The sequence below is a fragment of the Epargyreus clarus genome, unplaced genomic scaffold (genome assembly GCF_041222505.1).
Source record: "Epargyreus clarus isolate Ecla_fem2 unplaced genomic scaffold, WU_Ecla_fem_2.2 ptg000014l, whole genome shotgun sequence".
NCBI lineage: Eukaryota > Metazoa > Arthropoda > Insecta > Lepidoptera > Hesperiidae > Epargyreus > Epargyreus clarus.
In genome coordinates this window covers 16,937,711-16,951,562 of record NW_027332222.1, presented here as the reverse complement: position 1 = coordinate 16,951,562, position 13,852 = coordinate 16,937,711, and the positions used below count along the sequence as shown (strand labels likewise).

Below are 13,852 nucleotides of genomic sequence, written 5' to 3'. Positions count from 1 at the left end.
ACGGGCGAAGATAGCAAAAAAAAACGTACTCCAGACCAAACAAGCACTGAAATACGAATCCATTAGTAAAAAATATCTATAACACATTCAATTGGTTGAAAAGATCGACTTAAGATCGATTAAAATAATCGATTTTTTGGCTCAAAAGATCGATTCTTCGATTAATCGATCTCAGATCGCTATCCCTTACTGACATTTCTTAACAAAATGGCGTAGAGATCTCCATAAAAGTAATAGACTGGTTAGATACATTAGAGCTATTGCTTTTTCACTCGTTTGTTATCGCAATATTATATTAAATCGTAGATATGAGGCCGGTAGCAATCTTGACTTGTCCTATATTTTGAAGTAGGATATAAGAAAAAATATATGTAAGTAATATCTTTGGGTATGACGAGGTCTTCTATTTTCTAGTAGAATGTTTTGTACCATATATTTAAAAAATATATAGCAGTGTTAAGTTTTGCTGTGTTGCGTTTTGAAGGGTGGGACAAAGTAGAGATACTTCGGTTCATTGCAACTTATTACTCTTTTTTTTTAACACATACGTAGCAAACTTAAACCAGATCACTTCAAACCAGTACCCTTACCATGTGTTTTTACGTTTTGACAAATATGACTGTTTTGGTATTTGCTTACGTATTTCCCCATACAATTTCCAATCAGCACCCCTAGCGGATTATACCAGAAATTGGAAATTGTATGGGCCAATACGTAAACAAATACCAAAACAGACATATTTGTCAAAACGTAAAAACTCATGGTACAGTACACAGCAGCGTTTAACGCTTAGACATATTGTAAAGCACAAATAAGTATGACTGTAGTGCCTCTGGACTCGAACTACAGATCGTCTCTACCTTAAAAATTGTAATACAGACTTCACCTTGATATATACCTATTATTACGAAAAATATCAAGCTAAATAAACGCTTCCAACATATTTGGGCATATTTCATTACAGTTTAATAGGAATATGTTAGTAATTTATGTGTGAAGTTGTTGAGTGAATACAAAGCGGGGCGAATATATGGCGGCTTCTTACAAAAGTTGGGAATCGGGCGTAGGGCACCACGCTCGAACGCACACCACTGATGGTTCAGACTAAGGCCCCGTTCATATCTACAGATATTGAAAGTGTCAGACACGGGCCGAGGTAGATCTATACTAATAACCCCTAATAATAGTAACCCCTTGTGGTTCGACTCCGGCGGTATCTCCGCCAGACCTATTTTTGCCTTATAACACAGCGCTGCTGTGTTCTGGTTTGAAGGGTGTGGTAAGGAAGACTTATTTTAACAAGGCGTTCAAGTTTAGTCCTCAGGGGAAGCGGCGCAATCGTGGCCGACCTCAGGTAGGAATATCTAATCCTATTTGGAGTTTATTCCAGATGTCCATAAGCGGCAGTAGCCACTTGCCGTTAGGTGGACATGCACGTCAGCTAACCCTATATTATAAATAAAAAAAACTACCGGTAGTTAACATCGGAAACAATGTCGTTGGTTTCTTTTAAATGGTGAGTGGCTAGCGGCAAGCATGCTTTCAGTTTTATTTTCTTTTGTAATTACTAATTATTAGTTTTTTTACAAAATGATTCGACGCAAGAACGTGCGAGAGCAGTCCATCGCAAAACACCATTCTTGTAAATACGGCAACCGACTATCGTGAGTCGTGCGGCAACTGTCCGACTTAAATCGTCTAGTTTGTAAGCACCCTTAGTCCTTTCGGAAAAATGACAGCTATTTACATTCCGGTACACGATTTCTTTATACGTTTAGTAACTAAAATATGACCTAGTTTTACTTTTACCTACGAAACCTAAGAATATTTAACGTATAAAAAGTTGTAGAGTATGTCAGAAATGAATATAACGTTTGTAGCCTGTAAAATCTGTAGAGTCGCGTAAATAAATTCGCTCTATGAATTTAAAAGCTCTACGTAGTTATAGATGCTGATAACTAAACTAATTTTCTGCCATGCTACAGTTTTTAACTTCATTAACTGAAGCGTTTATTGGGAATGCTACGTTTATTAGTTTTTATATTAAATTACAAGTGCAAAGGAGTACGCAGAACGTTTGATGGTAAATGATCATGTATGCTTTTGTAGGCATTAATGACCATTTATATAGAGTCTTATATTCACCACAGACGCATTGATATACTTGAGAACTAAGTTTAAACGCCTCATATCTCTTCCTGACGGAGTCCTATCTTATAACCAACACAGACGCGTTACCATAGCTGAGAACTAAGTTGGAACGCTTCGTATCTCTTCTTTATCACAACCTTCAAACTAGAGCAGTAGCATAACACTAGTTAGTGTTGTAAGGTAGCGATAGGTGGAGCTATTGTACTTCCGCAGAGAAATGACAAATTGACCCTGATTTCGCCACTATTTTATTCTACAAAATCTATATATCTCTCAAACGTACTTTATACTCAAACCACAGTACAGACGGCAGCTCACAATACAACGTAGACGTGTCTGAAACCTAGATCAGGTCTTAGCTTTGAATCTAAGTACCTATTTTATGAATAAATAATCCTTCAGAATTCTCGAGATGTGCGCCGCGGGCCACAAGGCCTCTCCAAGGACGGAGTCTAGACTAGGCCAGGCTGGGCCCACGGTACCTAATTAAGCTTTTGTTTCTGTCGCAGTTATATTACAGCTCTTGTAGAACAGAATATGTGTATTAATTTCGTAACTATGATGTATGTAATAGTAGATTTTATTATTTATAAAAATGGATGTATGGATGAGAAAAGTTTAGGTTAAATTGTTTAAGCATTTCCAAACTTAGCTTTTTGGAAAAAAAATGTTCAACTGCCGCGGATTTTATTCTTATAAAAGCTGTTGTGATTTCATCTTTTAAGAAATATTTTCATGAGATGTTTCGATTTAGGTCTCAGGGATAGTGATAAAATATATTTTGTTCTGATTAAGAAAATTTCAAAATCAGATGCGCTGAAGTTATTGATGAATTTTAATTAATTTTTATCTCCCTTAATCTCAACCAAAGCACTAAAATATAGCAAAGGAATCAAACTCATCGCGCCATCTATCAGAACTGGCAGAAATGTACGTAAAATACATGTGTATGTATGTAGTATGATTTATACTTGTAACACAGTGTTACAACTATAATAAGTATAAAAGGAAAACAATTTCTAGCTATAAAACGTTAATAACACTAACCATTTCTAATACATTCTAAAGCATAAATCCACTGCACGTTATATGTATACGCTGTTAAGTAATTGGCCCTATTCCGCGAGAAACGCTACGAAAGGGAAAGAGGGCAGCTAGAACTGTTTCAAGTTTACTGGCGCAAGTACTGCCTGCGTAGGCGCACGGCGCGTGGAGTATGTTATTAGGATTCCATTATTTGTGGATTTAGTTTAAAGGAATTTGGTTAATATTCACAACATGTAATCACAAAACTTAGTTCCTAAGGTTTATTTAGAATTTATAAGTGTAGTTAAATTAAAATGTAAAGCATTAATAAAAATATACAGAAATACAAATTTCGTGTTCGTTTAGCATCGTTATTTTAGAAGATAAATAGGTAGTAACTGATCTACTAAGTTAAGCAACGTTTAGCGCGGTCCTAAGATGGATGGGTGACCGTTAGTGGTTTATTTTTTGAGAGATTTTATTCTTCAGATGTCACATTAAGTTATCGAGCTTGGTATAGGGTTCCATTATTGCGAAATCCGTGCCAAAAATTATTGCAGCAAATTTTGCACGTCATTTATTGCGAAAGTTTTAAGCCTTACAAACAATTATTACTAAAGAAATCAAATACTAGTCGTCATAAATGCCATGTTATAATAATCTATATAAACTCTGCAATATAAAAACAAAATCACAAACTACAAGTGAACCCAACTGTTAACAAATGTGGAGATAAATCGCGTTCCCAGCCGCGCTGCAGTCGGCCAATGTCAAGTTTCCCTCGCCTAGCCGTCCGTGTAGTTAGAATGCACTTTCTTCCTGCACACACAGACACACACACACACACAGACACTATAAACGAAAGTTTGTGAATGGAGCTGTACGTTGCACGAAAGGAGATATAAAATTATTGACGCTGTGTGCTGTTTATGCCTTTGAAATTGCCTACCATTGCCTTTATGGCAGGTTGTTTTGCGCGCTTTGATTGGTTGGCTAGCTAAGCCCCCGGGTTTGATCGTTTAAAATATTTATGCTTCCGTAACTTTCTGTTATAATATTGCAATCAGTATAATAGACGACTACACCTATTTGACATGAAAAATCTGAAAAAATAACTTCTTTACTTTGAGAAGTCGTTTAAAAATGTAAGGAAATATTTGGTGAATTGGTTTATGACATATCGGGAATAGATAATATTTGTTATAGACTACAAAAACTTAAACATCATCCACCTATTATATGTAAGGTACATAAGTTATCACCCACGAGGGCATGATTTTCATTTAAAAAATGATTTAAGTCCTGTGCTTGATTTAATGATTAATCTATTTTTACCTCTTAAAAATCGAAGTTTGTCATTTTTTACACGCTTTTTATTAGCTTCACCTGTATGTTTGTATGTTTGTTTGTATGTTTGTAACCGACTTTTTTTTAGTTTCAATAACTGTTAGAGCGTGATTTTTAGTTTTGAAAATAATAATGTTATTACAAACTACAATTGTCCGATTTCGATCTGTGATAGGCATTGAATAGGTAGATTATTAACATCAGGCGGTTATCTCTCACTGTTTAGGAAGTTATGTAGACTTTATACATCTTTGAGAACTCTATGGAAATTTCTCAACCGTGTCGTTTTGCTCACGATGTTTTCCCACGTCGTTAAAGTAAGTGATAGGTAATTAATTTCTAATGTGCACATAACTTTGATAAGTCTGTGTAAGATTGACGAATCATGGTCCATTATTAATAACCAATCCCTTTACATTTTTCCAACGATTGAAAATCTTAAGTTTACATCTTTTAATTATATTTTACCGGCTTTCATATAAACATGGCTAATTGAAAATTTTGGTTTAGATCATAGTAACTTCAATTAAATTAAACGTTTGTTATTTAATGAGAAATCGATATGCTTACTTACTGTACCATTATGGTTGATCCATTTTCTGTTACGGCACTTACCTGAAGCGAATAAAATATATTTTTAATACACATATGAAAAAATAATGACATGTACACAATATTGTTTAAATAACAAAAACAATGACAAAAAACCCAAAAACTGACAGCAAATATTTTGCCAGTAATCTCCGGTGAACTTATACACATAACAAATATCTCTACATAAGAACTAATTCTCACATGTCCCAAGTTTTTACCGCACCGTGCGATTTTCGGAATTCGGTATTGACAATTTGACAGTTTCTTTCCGACCTATCAAAGTGCACCTAGGGACTGCGCGGTGACAGGTTCCCGTAACACTCACTGTCAAGCTGTCACAGGCGTTAAAAGTGCACAAATACGAAAAAAATCTGGGTATAGCAAAATGTCTATTTATAAACACAAAGGTTAATTATTATTTCCATTAATAATAAATAATTAAATAATATTGTAGGTATATTCAACTGTCTATGTAGTTAACATTTGCGGTGACAAAAAAAATACAGTTTAAAGTTTTCGACGATTTAAAATATTGGAGAATGATAAAAATGACTTTGCCCGCTAGTAGAGTAGAGTAGAGCATAAATTAGTTTCACAATTAAGTTTTATTATAAGATATCTATAAATAACCTGTGGTTTTACAATGGGTTTAATAATAACGGACCTATTTCTAATGGGTTGCTAAAACGAACACTCTATTAAGGTTATAAAATTGCTACAAGCAATGCCTATTCGTGGATATTTAGGGTTTATTATTAGTTGAAAATATTCTTAAATATTTATGCTCATTATGGCAACTATAATAGTACTGCCACACTATTTAGTGCCATTTTAAGACATGTAGACTAATCCAAACTGTATAAGTAATAACAGACGTTGATTACATATCTGTCGACCCTTGAGGACTAAATTGGAACGTCTCTTGAAAACCGGCAGAAGTGTTGCTATAAGGAATAGGTGTAGTGGCGTTGAAGCATTGCTACGAAGAGTTATACCACTGCTTATAATGTATGGCTTTAGAAAGGTGTGGTGGGGGACTATAAGCACTCGCGTATTCGTCACTCACATATCAATAAGTCTTCGGCAGTAATTCTAGTGAAGTTATGAAAGACGGAGACACAGCGGTGCAAGAAACCATATTTGTTTTTATCATTTAACGTTGAGTTTGTTTTATGTATTTAGAATAAGTACTTAAATAAATAATTTTAAGCAAATAAATATACCTAAATGGGTAAACACACTAAGTTATTTTTAGTTAAAAACATTGATTTTAAGACGTTTACATTTATTAAAATGTATTTCACAATTAAATAAAATTTGCTTGAGCACACAATTTTTCAGGTGTTAATCAAAAAAGTTGTTTACAAAAATTCCGTTCGTCGCGTAAACAGGAAACTGGAAGAAATATGGTGGCGGGGAAGTGACGTCACGAGTAGGTCTATAAATTCTAGGCTTTTGGGTATGAAAAGAATTGTTAATTAATTCTAGCCGTACCAATTAGACTTGTAATTACATTACGAAACGAATTGTTTTATTTCGATAAATATTATCTTGATAATGCTATGCCGATTTTGTTGATATTTGCTGCTATGTATTTTTTATATCTAATATGGGAGTAGCAGACGAGCATGCAGTCCACCTGATGGTAAGTGGCTACTGCCGCCCATGGACATCTGTAATCAACCCCAGATAGGATTGGATATTCCTACCTGAAGTCAGCCACAGATGCGCTGTTACTCTTGAGGACTAAGGTGGTACGCTTCGGAAAAGTATGTCTCCTTTACCACACCCTTCAAACCGGAACACAGCAGCGCTTAACACTGCTGTTATGAGGCAGAAATAGGTGTGGCGGTGGTGCCGCCGGAGTCGAACCACAAAGGATCCTACCACCTTCTTAATATGTCAGCGGTGGACTATGGCCTAAACTCATTCCGAGTGGAGACCCGTGCCCAGTGCAGAGGGACAATAATGGGTTGATGATGTTTGTTTTTGTATGACGTTGTGCTATATCACCTGCATGTAATTACCTTTTTAAGGAGTTTTTAGTTGGTTCACTATTGGTTTACGTGGTTGAAAGTTGCGAAGTAATTTTTATCATAGGTAATTTTATATCTGTTCACTTCATAATATTTGCAAGAATATTATAGATAGTAATATAATGTTCAGCGTAAGTTCTGGGAGCTAAGTTCTCAGAAACGCTTCTTTGTTCTAGTTTGTTTATTAGATGTGCCTACGCCAGGCTTTTGTATATTTTGTCTGGAGAAAGTAATATCCAGATCAGTATTCTTTGTAAGTACGTATATTACATTATTTATATATTAATATGAATGGCGTAGTCGTTCGTCTTGAGTTGAGGCTGATTTATAAAGTTAAGCAACGTTAGGTGCAGTCGGGAGGTGGATGGGTGACCATTAGTGGTTGAATTTTATGGTGTTTTCATATCAGGGTATAACGAGTCGTTAATCGCAGTTGTAATTGCTGGATAGCAATTGTTGAATTTTGTCAAAGGTTTTATAAGTGGTTATCTGACGAAGGTTGGTTGCTTCAGTTAGAACCCTTGTTCTATATTAAGTTAGGGCGTCGGTTATTCTATATGGACGGCAGTGACCACCTCTCTTTTGCATTTCGATTGCATTCTCGCTTGCTACATGAATCTTGTGTAAAAAAAAATCCTGATAAAATATACCGGATTTTCAATGTCTCTTTGTTTCGAGTCTACCCTTGATATCTGCGCCCCTGGTAGCCCTCACCCACGACCCGTTATTATACCAAGCCAGACAAACATAGATCGATAGACTAGAATACGTATATTAATCACGCTAATTTACATTTCATGATGTTGAGATGAAGTTAGTTTCGGCTTTGGAGTGCTTGATATTTCATAAAGGAAACCAATTAATTATTCATTTCGAAGTCAAGTTGTTATCGGCTTCGTGCGTTATAACTTATAAGCCACAGTCGGCTAACATGCTCCTAAGGATCCCGAAACCATATTCAAAGTAAGTCTGGTTATAACTAGTAATAACTGGAATAATAATACAGTAATAACTGGAACTAGGATAGCACTGAATACGCTGGTAATTATTAATACTATCCAATTTCTGGCTGCTATACGTTAAAATTTGAAAATTTGTAATTAGGCAGAGATTGTCTAATGTCGACTGATAGATTACGGGCAATATACCTACGGGTTACAAAATATTGCTTTACGACTAAGTTGGAACTTCTCTTGTGGCAGTTTTGATAAATAATAGACATGAGTATCAACATATTTGTCATTAACAATTACAGAATTCGCAAAATTTAAGTAAAAATTTAACAAAAAAATGTTCAAAAATGCGTACATCTTTTACTTAGAGTATTACATAATATACTGAAACAAATCGATTGGAGATCCCTTTCGGCTTCCAATTTGTATTACAATTGAAGGCTTTTTTGGTAAAGGCTTTAATTAAAGTAACGGCCATACGCACAGTTCTAAATCCACCTATTAATTAGACTCTGTTAGAGGGCTAGAGGACCCTAAAATGACGCTCATGAATATATATATGAGAGTGATAATTGTAGTCCTTGTCGTTAGTACGGACTGTGTGTCGCGGATTAGGACCAGTTTGACCACAAACGTAATAATATGGGCGATAAAAATAAAGAAATATTGTATATACTTTTTGTCTACTTGTCCTAACTGACAAGATTAAAATATTTGGTGTATCCCACCGACTTTAAGTTCCCATTTGTTCCAATCTTATTTAGAGTTGATAATAATTGATTTTCAATGGTCCTTCCTTCTCATTCTGCGAGGACCCGAGCCCAGGAGTGGTACACATTATGAGTTGATGATGATGATGATGATTTTCAATGTCCATCTACGGCAGTAACATTACCATCAGGCGGATTAGATGCTCGTTTGTTTCTTATATATCATAAAAAATGTGTTAACTACAGTCGACGAAATCTCCGTAAGAACCGAGCTTTGAAATGTAGAAATATGGAAAAAGGAACAGTTTTTCCAAGTTCGATGCATATTGAAATTAATTTTGCATATAAAAATTAATAATATCTTGTTTCAAAGAGCAAGGATGATATTCATTTCCATAGTAAGAAAAACTAGTAGTGACTATTACCAAAATCCGTATTTACAGGAGATATAAGGCCAGAAAAGACAATACGACAATTTAATTCGTTAAAAGCGAGTAAATAAATTGTCGCTTTTAGTTACACCGTTTTCAGTGAAACCAGTCAGTAATTACGTAGTTCCAACTATTTGGTCTCGTCTACACTCTGATTTATTACTGCGAATATGTAGGTCTTGTAAAGGTTGCTCACGTAGGTACATATATGTTATACCTACGTTATATATGTGAGTTATACAACCAACTTTTGTATAGGGAGATTTTATTTATGTATCTTCGTCATACTAAACTTACATAGAATTGGGATATTGTGGTCTCAAGCGACACAAGTTCATATGGAAATAATACATAATGATATATACATAGATAAATTAAGCAGTGATGGCCTAGTCGTTAAGAAACTCGGTCTCTTTATCGAAAAGTCCGAGGTTCAAATCCCAGGCACGCACTTCTGATTTTTCAAAGTTATATGTGTATTACATTAGAAATTTATTATCACTTGCTTAAATGGTGAAGGTAAGCATCGTGAAGAAATCTTCCTATCTGAGAAATATGAAAAAAAAGTTTTCAAAGGTATGTGAAGTCTACCAGTACGCACTTGACCAGCGCGGTGGACTATTGCCTAATCCTTCTCATTCTGAGAGGAGACCCGTGCCCGGCAGTGGGACAGTAATAGGTTGATGACTATAATGATATATGCGTAGTTATTAGTACAGTTTAGTATTGGTAATGCAAAAGTGGTTTCGAGTTGATATTGGTGAATTTCTATTTAAAAAGCCTAAGTAGAAAACGAGTATGGTCCATTTTATCCTCATTAATTCTCCTGATTAAATTTCCGAAAATACTTACTTTTACTCCCTTATAGATTATTTCTTGGTAGAAAACCTCATTTCTGATAAGGTAATCTTTTAGCTGTTACATTTAAGTTATTTATACTTCTGTTTTACTTAGCAAATTAATTATAGCTCTTTATGTGCATTATATAATCTTAAAAATTATAATGAATAATAATTATTAATATTATTATATACATCAAGATTTAACGTATTTTAAGGGCTATTTAGTGAATATTCTTCTAGTCTATTATTCTAGTCTCATTTAGTCTTACGAGTTTTACAAATTTTCAAAATAAATGTCTGGAAATCTGTAGCTCCACAGAGAGTAGTTTTCTATGCTTATTCAGCAACTTTCACAGTTTCAACAAGTGATAATTAATTTCTAATATGCCGATAATTTTGAAAAATCAGAGGCATGTCTAGGTTTTGAAGCTAGGACCACCCAAATGAGAGGCGAAATTTCTTAATCACTGCTTATGACCGAGCCCGAGTTCAAGAATAAAAAATATTTATGAGAGATAATTTTCTCAATATAAATATTTCTTATTCATGAAAAATTCTTCACACTGCTCACGTGTGTATTAACCGATGCTTCAATTAATTCGTTTTCTTCACGAATACTATAATTTCCATGTGTTATGACGTCATTTTTGTAGATGATGCTCTTTGGCACGCGATCACGATGTTGCTAAATTATGTGCTTCAAATTCCTCACGTGTGATACTACGTGCGAATTTACAAATTGTATTACAATGTGTTTTACTTAACCTACAGTTCAGCGTGAAGTGTCCATAACTTGTGGAGATCATAAGTTTTTTTGTGATATTGAAGGAACAAATGAGTGAGAAACGAATGAGGAACGAATGAGTGCGGGGCACCTGAAGATAAGTGGCTACTGCCGCACATGGACATTTGTTATCAACCCCGGATAAGATTTGATTCCTACCTGAGGTTGGCCACAAAGTGTTGCTACACTTGAGGACTAAGTTGGCACGTCTTGGATACGTACGTCTTCCTTAACACACCCTTGAAGAAGATTTCTGTAGGCAGAAATAGGTGTGGTGGTGGTGCCTCCGGAGTCAAAGACAAAGTTAACCCCCATGTCCAACCATGTGACCGCTAGTGGTTAAATTTCATGAGCACTTCCGTGAGTTGTTAGGCCGTCATACTGTAAACCTTCTCGCCTTTATTGGCAATTTTATAACATCTGAATTGGTGTAAAGCTCTATACGGGATATTGCTTTACAGCCATCAGTGGGATGCAAAAAGACATCTATGAAAGTTTCGTGCTCGAAAACGGTACGTGACCGAAAGAGTCAGGTCATCATTCTTACGAATTCCAAATGACTCTTACGGTCTATTTCCGTATTACGTGTTTAAAGGCTTATTTCTTTATCTCGATATTTAAATATCTATGTAATATATGAAGAACATAATTAATCTAAGTGAAATAATGGTCAGTGAATGAAGGGATTGTTGCATCCACGAACAAATGGGTTGGTCCTGAGGTTGGTTCTCAGCATAATGGAACTATAAAAAGGTGAATATTTTGAGATAACCGTCGCCGATGACACCGCCCTTTACATCCAAGGGCAAAAGGAGTCATCTGTCCTCGCCAAACTCCAACGCTCGGTCAACGAGTTAGGAGATTGGTTTAGGAAATGGCGCATCGAAGTCAATGCGGAGAAAAGCTCCGCAATGCGCTTCGACCACAAACGCAGGCGTTTAAACAACCTGCCCTCCGTCAAATTACTTGGAGCCCCCATTCCATGGAGGCCCACAGTAAAATACCTAGGAGTTACCCTTGACCCGGGCCTCACCTTTAGACCCCACGTCTCTAAGGTCACCCATACCGCCCGCTCTTACATGAGCCGCCTCAACGCCATGATTGGCAGACACAGCAAGTTGTCAGCCAGGAATAAGCGAACGCTGTATAAGGTTTGCATTCGACCGGTGTTAACATACGCCTCTCCAGTCTTCGCTCACGCGAATCCCACCATCCTAGATAAACTCCAGGTCATACAAAATCTCTTTTGTCGTCGGGCACTTAATGCCCCCTGGTATGTCAGAAACGCTGACCTCCACCGCGACCTGGAGCTCGCTCCAATACAACAAGTCCTCAGACAATTCTCTGAAGCGTTCTTTGACCGCTCAGAAAACCATTCCAACCCCTTAATCAAGGGTGCAGCGGACTATGCTGCCCCTCTTCCTACCCGTTACAATTGCCGTCGGCCAAGAAATATCTTGACCGACGCTCCTAACAAACTCTCCACCGATGTGGAGAATCTTCTGGCCGCCCACAGGGGCGTACAACTCTCCATAGAGAATCGTCTTCCCGACGATTCTAATCTTATTCATGATACGTTGACACCTTCAGTGTCATCTATCCAGCGGTAGCTCTCTAGGGAGCGCCGCTAGCGCCTCTCGCTCCGCAAACGAGAGGTCGCTATCCGATGTCGGCTGTACGGTCCCCTTGGACGAATGCCTTAAAGGAGTTTTTAGTGGGATGGTCCTCCCTTCAGGAGGACCTTTCAGTCAGCCCCACACGACGCAGGCACCGGCCGTCGCGGCCTGTAAGTGCTTGGACGCATTTTTTGCTCCTCCCTCTCCGTAGAGGGTCAGCCCTTTTTCCACCTACATCTGGGCGCCAAAAAAAAAAAAAAAAAAAAGAGATAACCGCCTGTTATTAAAAATTAATCTATATTCTTGACCAAAGATCGACATTTGAAAATGTCTGATAGTATAGTCTAATTTCGATTTTTGAGGCTAAATTTAGATAGATTGAGTAATAATAACGAGCGTAAGATGTTTATTTCTGGTATATTTATTGTGTAGCTTCATTTTGATGTACTCAGGCTAATATAATATGACCTACTGTTTGGTTCCCATGTATATACGAGTATAATAAGTAAGCAATAACGAATATATTTCTAACGACCAGGATATATACAAGAACATGTACGAGAATTGTAGGATTTAATTATATTTTCCTGGAATTTCGCAAAAGTTACAGATATTTCGTGGTTTTCTTCCTTTTGGCCCATATTTATATTCCACCGTTTTTAGTGTATTTTTTCCTCGAAATCCGGAAACTTCCTTCTAGGTTAGTAATAATAAAGTCCTGAATATTGCTCAACATATCGCTTCAATCAATACGATATAATGTCAAGTACTAGGAAGTTTATATGCCTATAGTAGATAGCATATTTATTTATAAGAACAGCAGAGAAGCTTGCTGGCCATCCGATGGTAAGTAGATACTGCCGCCCATGGACATGTAATCAACCCCAGATTGGATTAGATTCCTACCTGAGGTCGGCTACAGATGCGCTGCTACTCCTGAGGACTAAACTGGAACTTCATGGAAAAGTATGTCTCCCTTACCATACCTTTCAAAGGTGTGGCGGTGGTGCCGCGGAGTCGAACCACAAAGGGTTCTACCACCTGTATATATAAAACAGAGCATACCTAATTATGTATGAGGTTTTGTACAGCAGATGTCAGCCATTCACCATAGGTATACCGTTCTAAAACCACCTATGTATGATAATTCGGTTCCAGGTTCGATACCTGACCGGGAAATATTTAATGGATATCTTCTTTGTGTACGCGGTTCTCATGATACAATCATATGGAGATTAGAAAGGTTTATTTATAATTTATAGACGTTTCTATCATAAACATCCTTATCCTTACAATAGGGTACCGTTTGAAGCATAAATAAGAATGGGCGGAATAGGACGACCATTCAGGTATATCACATTA

At 36.6% G+C, this 13,852-nt stretch overlaps 1 protein-coding gene across 3 annotated transcripts in view; it reads right to left on the bottom strand.

The window, feature by feature from the left end:
* Eip74EF (Ecdysone-induced protein E74) overlaps positions 1 to 13,852 on the bottom strand; it is a 276,463-nt gene that overhangs the window by 87,447 nt on the left and 175,164 nt on the right. The window lies entirely within an intron of this gene.